A 23,274-nucleotide genomic window follows, 5' to 3' on the forward strand; every position below is an offset into this window, starting at 1 on the left:
AATAAATATTGTTTCAAAATCTGCAGCTTTGCCCCATAGCATGATTCCATATGACATTAGGCTATGAAAGTAGCTAAAGTAGACTAAGCGAGCTGTTGAAACATCGGTTAATGACCGTATCCTTTTTATTGCAAAAGCCGCTGAGCTGAGCTTTCCCGCCAGAGTTTCTATATGGGAGCCCCACTGGAGTTTTGAATCCAGGGTAATTCCCAGAAATACAGTAGATTCTACCAGATCGATTGCATTATTATTAAGTTCTATTTGGGTACTAACTGTTTTTACGTTAGGCAAAGAGAATTTTATACATTTTGTTTTCTTTGCATTCAGTTGTAGATTATTTGTAGTGAACCAACTTAAAACTCTTGTTAGTGCATTATTTACATCGTCAAAGTTATTTTTACTTCTATCAATATTAAAAATCAAAGATGTGTCATCAGCAAATAACACGATTTCGCAAGAGTCTTTAACAAAATATGGTAGATCATTAATGTATATAAGAAACAAGAATGGACCCAGAATGGACCCCTGCGGAACTCCCATTTTCACAGGTGACCCAGAAGACAAAACACCATTTATGTCGACTTTTTGAACTCTAAAGTTTAAATAGGATTGTATTAAATCCAAAGCCGAGTCCTTTACCCCATAATAGTGCAGTTTGCGAATTAGCGTTTGATGTTCTACGCAGTCAAAAGCTTTTGAGAGATCACAGAAGACCCCTAGTGCATTTTGAGAATTTTCCCAAGCCTCGAAGATATGTTTAAGTAGTGCAACCCCGGCATCGGTGGTGGAACGACCCTTGGTAAAACCATATTGTTCACTATGAAATAGTTTATTAGAGCCAAAGTGAATCATAAGTTGCTCCTGTATGATTTTTTCAAAAATCTTGCTCAAAGCTGGCAAGATAGAAATGGGTCTATAATTGCCAGGGTCGGTTTTGCTACCAGACTTAAATAATGGCATTAGTCTACTGTGTTTCATGAGGTCGGGGAAGATTCCCTTCTCTATGCAATTATTGAATATTATCGCTAACTGTGGGGAAATTATATCAATAATGTGTTTGACTATCTTGACAGAGATGCCCCAGATATCAGTTGTACTCTTTACATTTAAAAGATTAAAAGTTTTAGTGATATCTAATGGAGCGGCTGAAGAAGATCTGCAGCTGGTGCGAGATAACCTTAGTGGCCTTCCACGTTTCACACCCATAGAGCAGAACTGATTTGACGTTGGACCCGAATATTTTGATCTTGCGTGGGTCAATTTCCGTAATTGCCATACGGCTCGAAGTTGTGCGAAGGTAGCTCTGGCCTTGGCAATGCGCGAAATGATGTCCTTTTCGGTACCTCCAGGCTCTGACACGATGCTCCCGAGGTAAGTGAAATTGTGGACTCGTTCCACAGCCTCTGCACCAACGGTGTGCAATTCCTCACACCAGATCGCATCTCTTGGGTCTTCCGATACTGATACCCTTGCTTTACCCTTTTTTTGGCACAATAATTAGAAGCCCCTTATGCCAGTCATCTGGGAGTTCCTCTTCCATCCAGATGTTTTCGGCGACAGGTGTCAGGACGTCGACGGCGGAGTTCACATCGGCTTTCAGCATTTCTGCGGTGATAAAGTCGAGTCCAGGGGTCTTGCCAATTTTGAGAGACAGGATAGCCTTGGTCACTTCGTCGCGGGTTGGTGGGTTAACGTTGACGTCGAGCAGCCTAGGTGGAGTAGAGTGTCTCAGGTCCCACAGATGTTCAGGCGTGGTAGTGGCGACTGTTACACCGGTAGGGCGGAAGATAGGATAAGATATTATTATCATTAATAATATGTATTAACAGGATTTCATATCAGTGAATGGTTATTTTTGCTTATTAAACGTTATTTAGTTAATCATTCATTAGTAAAATTACAGTTCTATTGATTACCCGGTGACAAAAGTCGGGGTAATCAAGGTCGGGGTAGTCAAAAAATTAAGGTTTATCCTGAGCCCTGCCCAATCTGTAAGTTGAATCCCAAATGTTTTAATACACAAAAATGCGGTTACATGGACCATTATTCCTGTACATTCTCAAAAACTTTCCATGTAAAGAAACCTAAAAAAACAGGATAGAGTAATCAACCGTGCACTGAACCAAGGTCTAGGTAATCATATTCTTATCTTGATAACTCCGAAATCTTGCGACGAGTCGCATTACCGGACACCTCGGCACGGAGGCCACCACTAAAGGTTCACGGGGGAGGATAGAGCTCGTTTCTAAATTGCGTAGCTAGGGACGTAGGCGCACATTAGCGACGTGTCGGGGTAATCACGGTTAACGCCCGGACACAACTTCAAATAGTTATTTTACAAAACCTTTTAGTAATATAGTTATATCGTATTTAATTTATCAATGTTTATTTAATCAGTAATCGATTACATAAGCATTGAAAGCGGTAATAATAACGGATTAATTTATACGAGCAAATTTGTTCTGAAATCCGGAGCGCGGACACGCCGTGGTAATCAATTTTTGACGACTTACGATTTTTTTTAAATTACTTAATTAACGATTATTAACTATCTCTGTGGTTTAACAACAAGATCCAAAGTTATACTATTAGATAAAAATATTTGTTACTAAAATATTATGATATTCGGGTACTTTTTGGCCCCGGACACGTGATTTTCTTGGCCGGTGGAATGACCCAACTAAGCTTTGAGTTTACTAAGGTACCTGCATGCCAAATTTCAAGCGTCTAACTTAAGCGGTTTAGATTTTTCGTACAAAAGGATTTTCCCGCTAATTCCCATTACCGAGGGAATTTCGGGAATTACTTGTAGTAACTAAGCTTTAAGTTTACTAAGGTACCTACATGCCAAATTTCAAGCGTCTAACTTAAGTGGTTTAGATTTTTCATACAAAAGAATTTTCCCGCTAATTCCTATTCCCGTGGGAATTCTTAAGTATACTATAACCTGCCCAGGAGTATGAAGAATAATTGTACCAAGTTTTGTTGAAATCCGTCCAGTAGTTTTTGTTTCTATAAGGAACATACAGACGGACAGACAGACAGACAGACAAAAATTTTACTGATTGCCTTTTTGGCATCAGTATCGATCACTAATCACCCCCTGATAGTTATTTTGAAAATATATTTCATGTACAGAATTGAACTCTCTACAGATTTATTATAAGTATAGATTGCACTAAACATGGATGTACTTATAACTTTCTATCTATTCAACCACTAATAGAGGTAGAAATATTATTTGAAACTACAAAATATGGATGTTGGAAGTAGGTATCAACGTGGTATGCGAGTATAATATTTGTTTCATTTCATTTTATTGACAACTAGCGGCCGCCCGCGACTTCGTACGCGTGGATCCTGTTTTACCCCCTTCATCTATCTTACGCGGTTAAGATTTTTTCATACAAATATTTTTTCCCGCTAACTCCCGTTCCGTTCCGTTATAAGTATAGATTAATTCTTTCACAAACTTTTACGTACGTATTGCATTAACTATGTCAGTTAATACGTTATAATATAGCCAAGAATATAGCTTAAATGTTACCTACACAAAACTGCAGACAAAAAAACTATACTTGGCGAGCTAAAACCTCTTTAAACTTATTCAAATGACCAATATAAACGCTCCTCATCATAATTTGAGAATTAATTAATTAGCAAATTAATAGGCGTGCGGAGTTACTAACCCTTGCAGTCTCATCATTAAGGCAGCCATGTATTAACACCACATAATATCGTCAATGATTGTAACTCGACCCTTTTAATAACGCGACGTAATTAGTAGGGACGACTATGCGATAGCGTAAGATTAAACGGTAGGCAGTGTAGGCACAGTCCTTGGCGTGATTGATTTTTGCTTTGTTTTCTTATAACCAAAGTTTTCATTTACTTTAAATATTGTGGAGACACCATTGGAGAGTATTGCTTTAAAATTAAACTTTTAGAAGACTATTTTTATACTATATTTTTCTTTTCCTTCTTTCTGTTTTTGATAAAAGAAATGTTGGCAATACTCACTGGCCACTGCATTTATAAGGTTTCGAATTAAATTTGATTTGACCGCTTATATTTCGGGTCATGCTTTATGCTCAGCGAATGCTTACAATTATGAGTAAAACATATGAATATTTTATTAGAAAATTGGTAGCATTCCATGAGATAAAATTTAGAAGTGGCATAATGTTCAACAGTGGAGTGCAAATGGCAGATTATGATTATAAGACTTTTAGTTGGCAGATTAAAGTCTTCAACTTTGTTAGTTAGTCTAAAACTGTGTGGAGTTACAGGATACTGAGCTTACTGCCTATATCTATTCTTCAGTGATAGTTTGCCCACGATACCATACAACTATCACATAAGATGCGGCATTTACACTCAAGATATCACATAGTCGTACAGTTATAGCATTGATAACGCGAAATAGCGTGGAGACACATAAACAGCCTACGTGTTATCTTCGAATAGCTTTTGATAAAGACTTTTGGTCTTGAACTAATTTAATTAACATCGCAAAGGAATTTCGGCGTCGATCCACTTGGATTATTTGAAACAATTGCTTTAAATGGCAAAACAATGTTTTGTTTATTTTAAAAAACCATTTAGTTACTACTTACAGTCATGCAAATTTTATGTATTTGAGAAGTAAACTACATGAATATTTAAACTTAATCAACTTCTTGGAGAAAAGAAACTAAAAAGAAATTCATTCGGCACGAATGAAAAAAAAATAAACAAATACCTATCTGTGTTCAAAAATACAGCAGGTATATCTCGTGGTCACTGGATTTTTTTTGCTGTAATAATGTACGAGTATTTTACAAAAATTGCTCTCAGACGCTCCTAGTAAATACCTATTTACACCCAGCAGTAAGCCGTCTAAAAAGACGGTAAAATGATAAAAGCATTTGACGATAAGACGCTTCAGCTGTACACATAAGAATTATTTTTACATCGAACAAACAATTTCCTTCCCGATCAATAGCCCGGAAGACTACACAACTGACACGACTGAAAGTTGAGAAGCTTTTGCAGACCAACATTGATTAATACAATTTTCCTTTTAACGACGGAGCGTGCCGCAAAAATTGAATTACATGCTTGAAATGTAAACATAAGGATAAATTAGGAGAGAATACAACTAAAAATTCCTGTAATTTTGTAAACAGGATGGAAGCGAAATGCGGTAGACTGCAGGCCACGGCCTGTCCTTTTAAATTAAAATTAAATGGCGGACTGATAACAAGTTCTTTATTATTTTATGAACGTAACCCTCTGGAGGACCGCGGTGAGATTAGTTTATGTCTGCTATTTAAGTCTTAAATTAAAAAAGTGTAAGTCTGCTATCTATGATAGAGTTTAGGATTTTGGTATATTTTACTGCCTGTCAGAAATACGCAAATGGCAAGGGTGCAGTTTGAAAATATTAAAATGGAAACAGTGAATTGCTTTTGAGATACATTTAAAATAAATATATGAAAGAAATTCAGCATTTATAGCTCTATAATCATAAATAGCTCTATAATCAAAAAGGCTTGAATGATTTACTATATCTAATTGTTTATATTTTTTTCTTCCCTTTAACTTTCTCTTACACAATTTCATTGCACGTAGCTTCAACATTGTAGACACCTTATTTATTCTAATTATACCTCAGCTTCCTATAGCGTAATTAGATAAATTAACGCAAATACGTGTAGTAGGCGGAAACAAATTAAACACATTAAATTACTTGTACTTCACTGTTACACTCTAATTTATATTTTAAGTCCAACTCAGCACATTTAGATTTCTGGATTCTAATTAAAATTTTTAGTCATATATTTTTAATGGCTTAATATTATGAACTGTCATTTTAATAGAAAGTGATAACCAAACCAATCCAGTATAGGCAATTTGCAGGATAGGTATACGTGTTTTGATATTAACGTTCACACAAACATCCCGTTTGCAGTGTCCCGCAAAAAAACGATCCTTTCGAATTTGTAATTCGAATTTCAAACACGTGACAGTCCAGCTTTACGGAATCCCGCAAAACTGGATGGCCGTGGGAACGAGCCCTTGTGTTTTGGGGTGGTATGACGTAGTGAATGTAAGACGTTTTTGATGACTATAGTCGCCCGGATTTTTACTATTCCAGCGTTGTACGGGTCTCTTAAAACTTTTTGGCCCATTTTTTAATAAGAAGAATGCTTGGAGCATCATTTAAGTGGCGAAATCTACGCGATACAGTCGCAGAATAACCATTTTTGTAAAATTCTCGCAAGGAAAACGCACGGTCTGCTCCCGAGAAATACTCCATAGCACCTAAATTCCCAAGAGCCAGGCTACTGATTGACATAACCCCCGCACACCTCGGATTTGTTGCGTTCACGCAGTAAGCTAATCAAATGTAAACTTTCTTTTGAGACACCTTGTAGTTACGGTCAAAGATAGGTGGTGCAACTCGGCTCATTGTGTTTTTATTGTTGTTTCTAATGTAAAACAATTGAAATCCTTTGTAAATATATACTTTTGTTTTTTTTTTAATTAAGACTTTGACAATCCGACGTTTGTGGGAAGACGTTTTTTCACAAAACAAGAACTGTAATATAACTTCGCAGAATGATTGTGAGTGGGTTGACTGTTTCCTTTGCTGCGGCCATGTTTTTAATTGCCAAAGGAAGTTAGTGGCGTAATTATATAGATAAAAGTGTTCATTTTCCTCCTAGAAACAGAGACTGAAAGCCTTAAAAGAGTTCGCAATTCTATTGTGAAATAGATGTTAAAACTTTGACAGTACCTAAGTTTTAATTTTGATTAAAAAAACACAAATAATTAAATACATACTCTTAGGCTGAGTTGCACCATCTTACTTTGACTTTCACAAACGTCAAAAATCTGTCAAATTCCATACAAAAAACACCGGTTATTGTGCAACCCAGCCTTAATGTCTTGGATACATACCTACTGTACCCACTGTATAGTGCCATACTTTTACTGGTTGAGTTTTATTGGAGGCCTAGCTGTAGGTAGACACTGTCCATACAGAAGTTGTAGTGGTGGGAAAGAAAGGTGACATTTGGTATATCAATCACTCTTGAATTTGTATCGATGATCAAAGATAAAGAGGATTATGTGTGTTATAGTGACTTTGTTATTACGAAGGCATTATTATCCCCAGCTTAGCTATAATCTGTTTTGTATGCTTAAATTTCAAACCGCGTTATTGATATACATTCCATGTGAAGGATCAAACGGATTACAGATTATAACGCTAAACGTCAAACGTTTATACACAGGTGATCGCAATAACACCCCACTCTACAATTTTGCTTTGTACCCAATAAAAAGTCACGCTTTAGAATCGGTATCACGACATTACAGTAAAATGGATACGATACGGCGCTTTTTGCATTTAAATCGATAAAAACTACAAGATTGCGTTGCTGTATCGAGTACTGGTAATGTTGCTTCCACTTCCAAGAATGTTCGACTTTACTTTCTTACTTTGGGAATGCATTTATGTGCGCTGTGCGAGCTCATGAACATGAAACTTTGAAAAAGCAAAGATTGTAGAGAATTTGCAAGGAAAAACTGACTCTATCAGTATTTAGGTTTGTGCGCAAAAAATACCGTGAAACTGTGAACACAATTTGTGGCTGATAGAAAACCTTGGGCAGAAGTTAATCCACGTTCATGTCCATCCACATTCATCATTACTAACATTTTTCAATCTGTTACTATTTCACGCTTGGAGCAGAGCAGCCGATTTAAATGGGTATAGCGATTTTAATATCCAGGAAAATCGTAGGATAATTTCAATCTCGTTTTTGGAAGGGGGACACGCGCGTACTAAATCTTCCTGTGACAGACCGAAAATCACGTTATAATCACAAGGATAATAATAATAATATCCTTGGACATTTTACACTGCGTCTCTAGTCCCAAATTAAGCAAAACTGGTACTATGGGTACTACACAACGGATTAAAAACATACTTATTAGATACTTTTTTTTTGTAAATACATTCATATTATAGATAGAAAACATGTGTTCAAAATTTGTACTACGCGGGAATCGAACCGGGGCCTCATAGAAGTGCGTTACGAACCACTACACCAAACGGCCGACAAAGGAAGGATTATAACAATACGTGGGTGAATATCAACAAACTCGTTTTTTGCCTAATTCCGGTGGCGAATTTTAATTTCCACTTTCCAAAACTTTTCTGTGGCAGAAATAATAGTAAATAACTTGTATTATTCAATGATATGGTAGAGATCAAAATATTATTAATACTTCTCGAGATATGTTAATTTGAAATTATCAAGAGCCACCGAAATTGTATTTGAGCCACCGGAATTAAGAATCAATCCACCGAAATTTATTTATACAGCGGAATTCGAAATGTTATGGATAATTGTCTCAAATTACTTATTTATTTGTAATCAATTAAGTATTATTATCCAGTAAAGATGGTTATAATTAATAACAATATTCAGGCCTGTGTTGTGACCCTAAAAAAGCATCAGATCTTCCCATGTGAGTCGTAAGAGCCGACTAAGCAATCAAAATACTGGAGGGTGGGCTGCAGCATCTTTCCAGGTATTATACTACCATACTGGAACTGCCAACCAGCCTGCTAAGCATGGTGATAACGGCAAAATCCCTCCATAGAGAACAAATCCAAAACTTTCTGGCTCTAGCCGCCAACAGCCCCGTTATTCTAGACTCATCCAAAGACATCATACATGACCCTCAAACCCAGAAACCAACTCTAGTCCCGGGAGGGCGACCAACTGCCCCAGGTTGGTGTTAGGTTTATCTTCCATAAGTAAAAATATTGGTCCAGGCAAGCCAAGTTTTCATGATGGTATCATACCTATCCTACACTCAGAATTACGCAACTAATTATTCGCTAAAGACCATGCGAACTGGAGATTAAGTATGAAGATATTTCTAGATCTATACCAGCTACTCAACTAACACATTACATATTTGTGACAGGGTAATTTAACGGAAAACTATGCAAACCTAGCGACAACGAGCTAAATGAAAGTAGTACAATTAAGAAACGGAGGACTAAATCCAGCCAGCCTCATGGAGAGAGAAGGCCTAGCAAAAGATACCAGAACTGTAAAAGCGTACTGAGCTGCAGCCTAATAGTACTGCAAAAATCAAAATGTAGTAATCATTTTTAGACGAACAGGCAATTTAATCACATGTGCATTCTCCGATCACCACACAGCTTATGACCGCCATGACGCTTAGGTCATAAGCCAGCTCAGGATCGCGAATCCTCAGCAGTGAGGGACCGAGGAAGAAGAAGTGATCACCGAAATAGAAGAATGCCGAATAAAAGATGCTCAAAAGATGTCGACTGATGAAGCCTAAGCCACGACCAGTGCCAATCCAGCTCCAAAACCCCACGAATTTTCAGCTTGAGTGGCAGAATAGATTGCAACCTACGAGACTAGGGAAATTTTAGCTGTTTCAGAACTATTCTCATCTATTTTTAAGATTCTGCTTAGTATCGATGTATAAATAGCTATCCAAGTCCTCACGCTGATACAAAGTGTATTATAGAGACGATTTTTTGTAATAAATCGAAAGTATGTATTTGCGAGGACCAAATTGAATATACCAACATGAATAACGAGGATAGCAGAACCATTTTGGTAAATGCCTAAGCTGCTAGGAGAGATTAAGAAGCACTGCTAGTAATTAGGCTGAAGATCGAGATTATTACGACACTTTAGCGAAGATATCCTAGACTTTAGCTTGAGCGAGATTAGAATGCCCTATTAAAAACAACAAGGTATGTACCAGGAGATAATGAAATCACAACTGAGCTTATGAAATCAGATGGAATGCTAGTACTAAAGTTCCCTTAAATACCACCATGTTTATTGGCCGATAAACCAAAAAATAAGACATGGTGGTGGTGGTGGAGACTGGAATGGAATGGACGTTGGAGATGGTCCAGAGTCAGGTGAGGCCTCCTGCTTCGGGCTTTACCGCTTTTTCCTGAAATATGACACTCTCGCTATCCAACATCCAGTCTCCCAGACAACCTCATTTTCGAAAAGACGTTCGTAATACTACGTACATATTTAATTCTGCGTCAAATTATGCAGAAGACTGAGGACTATAATCAGTCATTATTATTGGCCTTTTTGTACCTTCTTTGATTCGGTCAAGACCTGAGCTGTGCTACAGTCTCTTTAATGGCGTCAAATTGACTGTCGATACATGCAACTTTTGAAGTATTTGTATGAAAACTTCATCTTATCAGCCCTCCCCCAAGATCAGAACTCGAAACTTATCTGATTGCTGCGAGGGTTCAGAGTTGGAGACACAATAATCTCTTAAAGTCTTCACTACCTCCCACTTAGAGGTTTTCAAGCTTCAGAGCTAGACCGAGCTCAATATCAAGATACGGCGAGTACATCACACAACTTCGATTAACTGACGACATTGTAGTTATGACTGAGACCTTAGTAGACCTAGGTACAATGCTCCAGAGCCAATAAGACCAATTCTTGCAATAGATTCGCCACCGGAGCCACCGAAATTGCGCCACCGGAATTAAAAAACTGTTACAAAATTCAAATTATAAAGAAAACTATAAATCTGATCAATAATTTCTGTATGCAGATACAACAAAACACCAAACTTTAATCATGTTAAAGAATCGTTTAGCATCTAAGTAAGTAGCTTTCACTCATATACTTGTCATCGAAATTGAAAAATTTTGTATTCCTGTGCCGCTGATACAAATATTTACGGGTCTGCTGGAAAAACAATACCACAAGTCGCAAGTCTTTATAGCCCGATCAGGAGGACACAGCTGATTGATGCAGGGAAGAAGAATTCTACGTCTCTCAAAGCTTCTTTGGAGAAGTAAGAGAGTGTCGAAATTGAGCCACTGTAATTGCTTTTTTTCGTGGGACAGTTTTGAAAGGCTATTTAAAACACTTAAATTATGAAATATCACATTTTTTTCATATCATTTGGAAGTCTTATTTAATGTATTTTATAGCTATACTATTCTTAAATTACTAGAATCCCCGAGAAAGAAGGAATAACACAATTTATGAATAGAAATAGAGTTAGGACGCGCCACCGCTATTAGATTTTGGGTCTTTGAAATTTTTTTTAGCACATAAAATAACTACCTATTGTCCTGAAGACTTTGCTATCGTGTAAAACGCTTTTTAAACTATATACAGAAAAAAAATCATCGCTCTAGTTACATTTCTCCCATCGATTCTCAGCTCCGCCGCGTAAAAAACGTGCTTGGGATATTCACCCACGTCCACGTGATTTTCATTTTATTATAACATAGCGGCCACCCGCGACTTCTTACGCGTGGTTCCCGTTTTGCCTACGTCATAACATCTACCTGCATGCCAAATTTCAGCCCGATCCGTCCAGTGGTTTGCACTGTGCGGTGCGGGTAATAGATCACTATGTCAGTCAGTCAGTCAGTCACCTTTGAGTTATACAATATACCTATTTAGAAGATTATATTAAAGTCAGTTCCATAGATAACGCTGGTCCTATGAAGAATTATTAAAAGGCTCGGCTTATGTTGTGAGATCCCGTTACGGATAGTTATAGCATTAATCCACCAAAGCACTTCTGTAGACCCAACTCTGCGCCACTGTTCCAGCACAATAAGTGTAATCATTCCCAAAACAGGGTGTGGGAGGGTGGGAAGTGGGAAGGGGTGTGTATTAGCCAGCTTTATGTTGACGATGTGTTGTTGGGGAAGCCGAAAATCTTCGGAGCCTAATTTGTTATGCATTATCAGGAACCAAGTTCAGTGTTGAGAAATTAAAGCCTTTGTGACGAATTCTATGGCTTTTGTGGTATTTCAGTACCTGCTTAAAAGTCCAAAAGAGATAATATTATTTTATGTGCTAAAGTAGAAAGTAGGTCTTAAGTACATACGTCTTTACGTTAAACTGTATCTTAAGTTTTATTTACTATACATTTTTTATAAGTAAGGTAGCTTCAAAACAAAAATATTTCAAGCCATGAGGTCTTTCTTATTTAAAAAAAATATGTTTCTATCTTTCTGACGTAAGTAGGTATTCTTTGTATTCCAAGTCTATATTCTTGGAATAAAGTTTTAAAGAAAAACAAAGCGTGATCGAAAACCACGCCAGCCCAGTTGCAGACTATCTAATGAATAATAACAAGTTAAATATTCAAAATGAATTAAGAAATAGTTGTATTTCTAATTTATTTATAACTTAAAGCAATGAATAAACTAATAATCACAACACTTAAAAACATGCACTCCGTTTATTGAGCGAAAAATGCCGAAATGGCCGAACCACGGCGGAGTCAACAAACCTGTAATATAAAGACAACACGTAATCCATTTGACAGAGTGTTTGTATATGCGAGGTAAAAAACCGTAACGTATACTAATAGGGTTACCAGATAACATAGGAAACGTTTTGCTGTGCTGTGATGGAACCCCGGGGAATAATCGCTTTGGGCGTGAGTTGACTTATTTTTGCGGTGGAAGAAAAAATATAAATAGAATTATCATGCTTTCTTTTGCACACCACACGTTTCTCGTAATTCAATAAATACAGAGAGCAACGTAGGTGGCTTTCTAAGAAGTAATCGAGATAAAATTTTATTGATTCTCACGAAAATACTCATGTTCAGACTCGATTATGATGATAATGTTTTTCCCCTTATACGCAATTTCAAGTATGTTTAATGTTAATATTTTCATAACTTTAACGAAGGTTTAATACCTATGTCTCACCGAAATCAGTGTGTGACGACTATTAAGATGCAGTGACTATTACGCAGAAATAGCTGGCAGATCAAAGAACAATGTCAGATGACGTAAAATGGGTCCATGTCCAGTAGACATAGTGGACTATCACGGGCTCATGATAAGTGAGACTTGTGGTCTAAACTGAATAAATGTTTTTGATTTTATTTGTACAATAAATTGGCCCAAGATGATGTACAGCAAATCACAAGTAAAAAATGTACATGTCCCATTAAATCCTCCGTTAAACACAACGTGTGGAGTCCCTATTAAGGCCAAATGTTTGCACGGGAGTTGTTCGTTTGGGCACTCCATCGGGCTTGATTATAAATGGCTGTATTCTCATCACTTATGGTTAAGGTGGTTTATATTCTTTGCGAACGTTGCCATGGTTTCGCTGAACGCTCGTAACTTTGGTAGGTAGGTATGTTAACCTTTGAATTTGATATTACACATTTTGATACTGAAAAAATTCTTGATAAATGATAGAAACAGATTTCAGTGTAGTATTCCATTTTCTTTCAATATATGTGGTGTGCAAAAATTGCATCTGTCTAGTTATAAAATATTAAAAATCAACTTGAAATGAAGAAATCCTCAAACTTGAATATCAAATTTGGGACATTTTAGATACAAAAATGTTTGTAATGACATGACTTTTATCTGATCGTGAAGTATGTAATGCCAAATTGGGTCACCCAATTTTTTGAACGAATAATTTAAGAAATGATAACACGATGTTGAACTTTATTATGATAATGCTAATGATTAACATTTATTCTTTAGAATTTACTCAGTATGCTTCTCTATAAAACTCCAGGAACCCAACTGCCAGTTTCTTTCACTACTTTTGCGTACTATTGTTAAAGTTTCACTATTGTACCACAAATTACGAGGACTAAGAAGTAATAACATTTATTTATTTTATTTTATTTATTTATTTATTTCCACACACATTAACACTATCTTTACAGGTACTTAAAACCTAATGCGATAGCATAACTTAATCTAGGTAGGCTTAATAATAACTTAAAAACTAACCATACAGTATCTATTTACATTTTATAACTAATAATACCCAAAGCCGTCCTTGTGAATTCACTCAGAGAACACGCAAACACATAAATTAAAGCAGAAGAATAAGTGGAATAATACATAAACCATAATCTACTGTTAAATAGAAATATTGCTGTACCTTTAGCAGCCACTTTTAGTAGGGTTTAGGATTTATGCCTCGCGTACAAAAATTACATAGCGCAAGTCTTTCAGTTTTCTTTTGAAGTAACGTTAAAATACGAACATAATACTTCTCTCTTAGAACCACCCAATTACGAAGCCTTAATAAACTGAGCATTGACGTATTATTTTGGACTTAGTAGCTGAAAAGTACTCATACTCGTAGATATAAAAATCTACCTACAAATTATATTATAATTAATATTAAATAATATAATAATTATTTTATAATTTTCTCTTTAGGCTAATAATTTATGACTCCAAAGAACAAACAATACCCAAAAAAATATCTAACGATGAAAAGCTTAAATTTTCTTCTTCAGGTGCGTACGGATTGCGCGTACCCTGGTACGCGTACTCAGTTTTCGCGTATACGGAACGCCTAGTCCATACATACATGGACTTAGCGTTCCAGTTTATAAATTCATCTCTATTGCATTTATTCATCCCTGTAATTTAAATGAATAAAGAAGCGTTCACTGCAATTACTCGTAATTATTAAACGCTTTGATTGCTTGCATAAGTCTTTTCAGATCGCCTCGACTTACAGAGCTAGAGGTATTTCCAATTTAATTTTCCTCTCTGAAATCCATAGCCTTATCAAATAAAACTATCACGGTCCGCCTCAGTTACCCTTTTATATTTAATGAACAGGTAGAAAGCTATTGACATAGCAGATTCAGCGGTGTTACAAAAGTTCACGTAGTTAAAAATGTTTTGAATTTCGCTGAAATATTTTGAATTTGGGAACTGGAGCTGTATAGCTTTGTGTCTGGACAGAGGCATATTTCGAGTATATTATGCTGGCGGGCTTATTCTGTGATTTCGTATAAAGATCCACTATCTCACACCGAATGGGCGAGCAGATTTTCTAGATAGTAAAATATAATTCATGACACAATACATAATGAATTATGGAAAACTAGCCATTTCCCACGACTAAGAACGCGTAGAGCCGTGTTTTGTGCAAACTGTAATCCCTGGCTTTCCCCTTTTGGAAGGGGATTCCCTTAAATACTATGACACGTGCCTTATATTTCGAAGTCAAAATATGTACTCAAGTATCTTTCTGAAATTTTATACAAATTTTAAGTACTTTTTTCCTTCTTCAGAGCCCCATAAAGAAAGAAAGTCTTACTTTTAAAACGTTGTAGGTATTTCCATACGAACTTTTTAAGCTCTTCCTTTTTCCAGCTTACAACACAAGATAAACCAAGTGACGAATTTTACTTTTCTAGTTTTTATAGACCAAAAAGCAAATAAAGTATTTCACGCAATAAAAGCTCTGCAACTTTAATGTAAAGTTTTTGTGAGTACACATTATGGAATAATCATACTAGAGCTTTAAGCTTTCAGAGTAGCTTTTATAATCATATAATCTAGAAAAGCCTACCTAGAAAGCTCTCATTCAAAATTAAAATAACTTGCGAAGTCTTATTATTTTGATAACCATTTATTATTTTGACATAATAATCTCATTACCTACCTCATTTTTAATGCATGACTAAATATACTTAGAATGTAAATAATTAACCTCAGAATGGTTAGTGTCGGGCAGGCGTTAATTTTAATCACAGTTTATTTAATTAACCGCTTTGCACACGCTTTAGTGTAAACTGCAAAACAAAATTAAACTATGTCAAAAAGCAAAATTTTAATTGGTATGGCAAATGACGTTTACAAATTTAATTCTGAAAATGAGTTATAATTACGATTGTTAATGATAGTTTTTCCGATTTAGATTAACGTCTGTAATTTGCGTTTGGAAATATTATAATCAGATTTTTTAACAAAGCCATTTTTCCAGGAATTAATTTTACATACCACAATTAGCTCGTATTATATTTTCTCTCTATTGTTTTATAGAACACTAGGAAATCTGATGAGATTTAATTTCTAATTGCCTTTGGAAGTTATAAACATCAGTATTACCACAATAACTTCGGTCTGAAGTTCAAAAGTTTCTGCAGTCTTTTACAGTTTTGGTTAAGTAAGTAATCTTTTTATCGACAGTAAATATTTCGAAATATTTTGAACCAGCAGTTTGCATTCTTTTTAACCGACGAAAAAACGAAGGAGGTTCTCAAGTCGATTTGTATTACATACTTTTAGACAGTCCTAAAATGATATACTGGGTGATTATTGGATTAAATTTGTATTTGTGTATGTTTCTGCAACTCTTAAGATCTTCTATAACACGAAAATAATTACAATGTAAAATTATTTCAAAGTTCATAAATGTTTACGTGATACATCTCACGTCACTTAGCAATCGATGTAGTTACAAGAGATAATAATCTTATAATAATGATTTAATAATATACAGTAGTTATCGATTCTAATTAGTCCCGTGATTTCGTATTACGGCTTTAATTGGTTCACAATTAACGCCCTCACGCTCCTGCTAAATGAATTAATTTGACGGGGATTTACTCAGTTCGTATGTGCGAATCTCACTTGTGTTGATATTCAAACACCTTTTTGGTAAATGAAGACAAATTTTATTGTATTAGGTACTAAGGTTTTTCAATCAATTAATCAATTCGAGTTTTTTTTTTGTATCTTCGTAATAGAAACTTGATAATAAAAAAACTTCGCGTTACCTTTTTCACTTACAAACTTTTTTTGCAAAATAAGAGCTATGTAACCTTAAAAGATGCTAAAATCCATTGCTTGATGTGTCTATTTATCCATAGAAATAAAATGTGTGACGCTCACAACAAGACTTTTCCACAACAAAATCGTTACAAGGTGTACTGTTTTAATGTACTTATATAGGTAAAACTAAATCAAATAAATTACTACAATCTCAATACTCAATAAGTTTATTGCTTCCTTAATAACATCTCTTCAGCATCTATTGATGTTACGTAAATATCCTCGAGCGGGTACTGTTTGAATGGTTCTTTGAAAACATCAAGCTCTTTTACAAAAGTGTCATATACTCAACATCAAATAAACCGCACCTTCCGCGACGCGAACTTTAACGATTTTCTTCTGACACAATCGTGGTGCCCCAACAATGTTGGTGTTATTTGAAAGCCCAATAAATATCCTTAAAGAAAAACACATTTAATTTCTTTATAAATGATTAACATATACCATAAATGTGACTTGAAAAAATACCTCACTTTGGGCCCACCTATGGGATCAATTAGACCAATTTTTATAGTTATAAAACCAAATAATGATCTCACGTGTCCTCTTTAACAGATTGATAGCGATTAATCCCAACTTAACAGTTTTATAGCCATAAAAGTTGGCTTTAGCGTAACTACCTATTTTTTGAAGAAGTGACTCTGGATCCGTCCTTAGACACATTTTTGGGGTAAAAACCTTTCATTTAATGAAATGAAGGTTAGAACTAGGCTTTTAAATGGTGCCAATATTGGTGAGAAGTGGGGATGCATACGTTTGAAAATGCTTGTCGCGGGAGGTGCGATTTATTTGATGTCGAGTGTATTTATTTGAAATTTATTACGATATTCTTTTTTATTAAAGTCGGCCTGTCTAGGCTGGTTACAATGTTGCCCGAAAATAAGATTTATAAAATACTTTAATGTAGGCGACACCCAGTCCCTGTGTGAATCACCTTCACGCTCTGCTTCGCACTCCGCCTACTCACATATCTTTATACATGTATTTACAACGCTAGACCAGTGGTTACAATGTTAGAATTTCATGATTCGGATTTTTAGTGAAATTCTCTTCTGAGTTTCTATTCCATTTGGGATTAAATTCTATGAACTGTCATTAATGAGCTTGAATTTACTACTTGGGTGAATTTTGAAAACTAAAAGAGTTATTTTTCTTTTCTTATAATCTAAGCAATGAATTTAGGCGATCCCTATGTTTAGTGAAAAGGTATAAGGTTTAGGGTATTGCTAGGTTAGTGCTAATTTAGTCAGCATGATATAAATAAATTAATTATGATTTCAAGTTTTAGAAGGCGCGTTGAAACCTATTAAATGACAAGCCTGTGAACAAAGCTCTAGGTGGTTTCTAAAATCTGAACTTATCATTATGACCTCAGTTACTGCAAACTACGTGAAAAATACCATATTTTCACAATACCCTCTCTGCTCCGTAACTACATCGAATTCGCTTGACTGATAAGGCGCTATAAGGGCGTCCCAAACAAATAGAGTCTCTTAGCTTGCCGACCGCGCTCGCCACGCGTGGGCTACTATTGACCCACGCTGTGTGCTCAGAAACCGGAAAACCTCTTAGTGGGTCCGCACTAACAAACGTGGACCGCTAATAGTAACACTTGAATGTGTACTTCATTTTAAAGTCATCATTGACTGGGTTTTAATAAGGATTATAAGTCCACAAGCCTGTAATGAGGGCTATCGTTTTTATACTTCAAAGTTGGCACCCCGGCGATTGACAGGACCTTACTCTACAGTGGTGCCATCTTGATGAGTGCAAATGCGAAAGTCCTCCTACCACTTTAGCACTCACCAGTTGGTGCCACTGTCTTCGCTACTAGCCAGTGACAGGACCTTACTCTACAGTGGCGCAAACTGGTGAGCGCTAAAACGATAGCCCTCATTGTAGCGTTTGCTCTGTCACAGAAATTCTTTGTCGCGATCATGTCCCAATCAAAAAATGGTTATAACACAGGCGTAAAAATGAGTTAACGCGGTTACAAAATTTATGAGGGTGAAGCCGCGGACTCTTGCTAGTAAATAAATAAATATTCTTGGACATTATACACTGCGCCATTCAGTCCCAAATTAAGCAAAGCTTGTACTATGGGTACCAGACGACATAAATAAAGATACTTGTATACTTTTTAAGTGAAATACGTATGAACGTAGAAAACACACAGTCAATAAATATTTATAACATATTTCCAAATATACTTTGACGCTTCTCAACTATCAAAGTAATAAGACTTGAAGTCTCGACTCTTTTATGTTTCATAAAAGTGAACACGATGCTATAAAATATTGTAACTTTTTCGTAAATATATGAGATACTCTCGTTTTCATATATCAGTCCCAATTATTTTTATAGGTATCACTTTTCAATAAAGAACAAAAGTTATGATCTACTGTGGCTTAAGATAATCGTTACGAAGTTTATTTTTCTAAGGTTGTTATTTTCGATTATTTTATTCATTCCTCAATAGAAGATAATTGTGAGTGAAAGAAGCATGAAAAAATTTCAGGTTGACATTATAAGTATGAGTAATATTAATGTCATAATAGATGGTAAATATTATAATGTATTGTTACCGGGATTATTCCCACTTATCTTTCCCACCGCTGAAACTCCTGCGTAGCCAGGATCTACAGACTGTCCGCCAATAAAAACCCAATCAGAAATGACTAGTAAGTAATCGGTAGTTATTAATGATACAATAGTCGTTATTATACTATGGTGATTTTTTTTTATAAATTGTATTTTAATTTGTATTACATAACATTTTTAACAAACTTCAAAACTGTCTGTTACCGTTTCATGATCACTAAATTGATTTGGATGAGAATTTGGTATAAACATAGTTTGAGAACTAGGTAAAAATATAGAATGGTTTTAACAACACGATTCAGTCTTTCTGTGAAAAACTGACAATCAGGCGGGCGAAGTCGCGGGCAAAAGCTACTTAATTCAGTATAATTAACGCGTAATCTGTCATCACGTTGTTTAATCATGCTTATGTCGGAAACCAAATACTTAAAGCACAAAGCAGCTTTATTGTTTCGTTTCCGAGAAATGAAACAAATACAAAGTTGCAAAGAAGCTTAGTACGACTGAGACACGGCTGGGTTGCACCATCTTACTTTAACTTTGACAAACGTCAAACTCCATATAAAGGCACCGATTATTGTTATTGTTACGGTTAAAATAAGGTGGTGCAACTCAGCTGCAATGTACTTTTGTCAGAATCTTATAAGTTTCGCAAATCATTAAATATTTTTGACCTATTTTGGGAAGTGAAGAACATAATTACACAGTAGAACAACGTTTGATACGCTACAGACTTAGAGCAAGACTAGACCTACAAATAATTTTCTCTAATTGTGCGTGAATTTTTTGCTACAGATATTTTTAGACACATTTTTTGTTTTATTTAAAATTAATTTTAAATGAGTCAAAATTACAATTTAGTTTCTTAGATTTTTACTGCAATTCTATTCCAAAAAACACCTTTAATTAAACATCAAACAATATTTTTACTACAAATTTTAAAACCAAGCCAAAATAATCAAGTCGTTTTTTAACATTACATACCTATTCATAATTTTATCAGCTCTATAATAAAATTTAGATACTGACTCAAAGGTTTTATCTAGGCATGATGCACTTTCTTTTAAATTCCAACACAAATTAATGACATCTAAACATCTTGCACTAGATTTACCAAGCCTAACTTTATAATTTTTGCCCTTATTTTGAGAAGGCGAGAAAAGGAAGTGGCTTGCCGAATGTCAACTTAACAAGCTCCTTACGTCACGCACAATAACTTGCTTTGAAAACAAAAACGAAAAATATTCTTGAGAAAAAACTTGAAATAAAGTCGTGAACTACTAATTAAAAGATATTCCAAGGACATTATCATTGTTAAAAAGTATAATTAAAAGCACTTACCATATAATGGGGGGAAAAATTGAAAATCAATCGATTTTAATCCTTGCAACTAAAACAACATCACGTACACCAATCACTTGGATAGTTTATCACAACCACGTCCCAATAAAAATATTCGTAGTCGCTCGAACCTCCCGCTACGAAGCTACGCGCTACGACACGTGCGCTTTACGTAGAGCCGTAGACATACTGGAGTACAGCCGCTACGAACTACGAACCCGAACATGCCCGACAATGGCCGAAGGACTCCGAGTCTTTGTAAGCAGTGATTGATATCAAATGAAATGTGAGGAATGAGTAGTTCTTGAGAGCTCTTTGTTTTAAGGATTACATTTTTTGCTGTTGCTTTCGCGACGGTCGTATATCTCAGAGGAAGCTTCCATTGCAAGGCAACGGTCGTAAAAACAATCATTTATTTTTCCCATTAGAGATAAAAGACATACGGGTATTACCTTGGGCAGGCATGAAAAATGTGCTGTGGTTTGCTCCTTCAGGTTTTGTCATTTCAATTATCAGATAAACTATTTGTAGTTGGAACCGTTTGTAATGCAGACGGTATTCTAGGCGTTGAAGGGTGAAGGTCACAAAATATTTAATTAAGTCGAAGGAATTCGTCCTAGGGACGACTAGCATAGTAAAGTCTAATATAGTAAGCTCGTGAACTCATCCTATTGCTTCGTATTTTAAAGTAATTAGAAATTTCTCGGAATCGTGTTGCTAACAAGTAATAATTATAGTTTGCTGGATTATTAATAGTTTGAAATTGATATTCTAATAAGGTGTTATTATGTTGTGATAACAATATTAATTGTACATACTGGTTTTGTATACTCTGATGCAAAAAATGAGTGAGATGCTAATATGTAAGAACTGTTTCTTGAACATTTCATTATTTTTGAAAATATTGCATCTAACTTTGTGACAGCCTGCACTATGTGGTCATAACTTATCGTGTGAAATCTCCCTAGCTCTCTCTGGGAATCGAACTCCGACTACAAGTCGTCTAACTACTGATCCAAAGAGGCGTTGAATTGTAATTAACTACCTACTCATATTACTTATTTAAAAAACAAGAATAACAAAACTTTCAAATTGTTATTCTTGATTACTAAGAAAATATACTAATTCAAGCATCCTATACCGCAATTATTCTACTCCATAGAATTGTTAGGTACAGGCCACTAGCCCAAGTTTTGGCTTCAGCCGTAATCGAATTGGGCAGCAGTAACCATGAATAAATTAGCTGCAACCACTACTCCAGCACTTTGCCGGTGATTAAAACCATTCTTATCAAACTTGCCCTCAGTTAGAGCTAGTTAGATCTAGTTTTGAGGGATGAAATAAAATGTAGGATCACGCGAAACTGGACTGTCGTGTGAAAACACATGTGTGTTTGAAATTCAAATTACAAATTCGAACGGATCGGTTTTTTACGGGACACTGCAAGCGGGATATTCGTGTGAACGTTAATATTAAAACACTTAGGCTGGGTTGCACCATCTTACTTTAACTTTGACAAACGTCAAAAATCTGTCAAACTCCATACAAAAAGCGCCGGTTATCGTCAAACTTACTGTCAAAGTTAGGAGGTGTAACTCAGCCTTAAAATACTGTACTCGACGCAAAGACTCGTGACAGGCGGGGCCATAAGTAATTTTTGAAACAGAGATGCGCACTCATGAATGTGAGTGCGAGAGAAAACGTGATATGCACTGTCTTATTATAATATCGCATGCCACGAGTCTTTGCGCCGAGTATAATAAACGGGATCCTGCAAAAAACTGGAAGCTGTGGAAGCTCTTAGAATCGACAGCACATCTGCACATTGTTGTTCCAAAATAGCACCTATCACGATGGCATAAGAGCCCTTATTTAGGTTTATGTGCCATTTTCAGCTCGTTTGTATATCAAACCCGACCCGTCTTAACAAGTCAGAGTCAATAGTTTCGCACTTGCTCTAGGCTGTGTTCGTAATTATTTCAGCCAGACGTTAATTATTTCATTAATTACCTACTTTCCGACGCTAGCTTTACTAATGGTTGCACACTATGTCTTAGCTGATTGTTTATTCGCTTGGGTCAACTAAGCTAACATAATTGTTATTTAACTAACCTCATAATAAGTCTTTTAATAATAATATTATGTTTCTTCAGTTGTTTTACGCTAAAGAATAACTTTTTTCCGTAAGTGAAATAAAAAGTATTTGCAATGAATGAATTCCAGATGGTTAGTTATAAAAAAGTATCACAGACTTTTAAGTTTTAAATTTACTGGAGGAGCAAGTAAAGTACTTATCTTTTGAACAAAATTATTTGTAATCATTCACAACTCTACCGATAATGTTCGTTCGTTCGTTCGTTCGTTTCAGCCGAAAGACGTCCACTGCTGGACAAAGGCCTCCCCCAAGGATTTCCACAAAGACGATAATGTTATTGTACTTAAATTAAATGATGAGCACTTTTCTTGATTTTTGGCGAATGTGCTTTACTCAACACTGTTTCTGACTTCAAAGAAGGAAATAATATTATGGATACATGTATTGTGTAGAGAGCCGTTTTATTTAGGCTATCCTCGGTTACGACAAGATATCCCCGGTATTTCTCAAATTACCTCACTTGTAGGCAGCATAAGAGCTTAATCACCCGAACCCTTCA

The 23,274-nt window shown here is 35.7% G+C and overlaps 1 protein-coding gene across 2 annotated transcripts in view; it reads right to left on the reverse strand.

The window, feature by feature from the left end:
• Positions 1-23,274, reverse strand: part of LOC135074513 (voltage-dependent calcium channel gamma-3 subunit) — a 123,567-nt gene that overhangs the window by 84,968 nt on the left and 15,325 nt on the right. The window contains exon 1 of one of the 2 annotated variants that reach the window (XM_063968823.1): positions 20,621-20,792. The exons of the other annotated variant lie outside the window; for it this stretch is intronic. The gene's annotated coding sequence lies outside the window, so the exon portion shown is untranslated. Of the gene's footprint in view, positions 1-20,620; positions 20,793-23,274 lie in introns of those variants that run through there. 2 annotated transcript variants of the gene reach the window in all.

The sequence above is a fragment of the Ostrinia nubilalis genome, chromosome 9 (genome assembly GCF_963855985.1).
Source record: "Ostrinia nubilalis chromosome 9, ilOstNubi1.1, whole genome shotgun sequence".
Taxonomy (NCBI): Eukaryota; Metazoa; Arthropoda; class Insecta; order Lepidoptera; family Crambidae; genus Ostrinia; species Ostrinia nubilalis.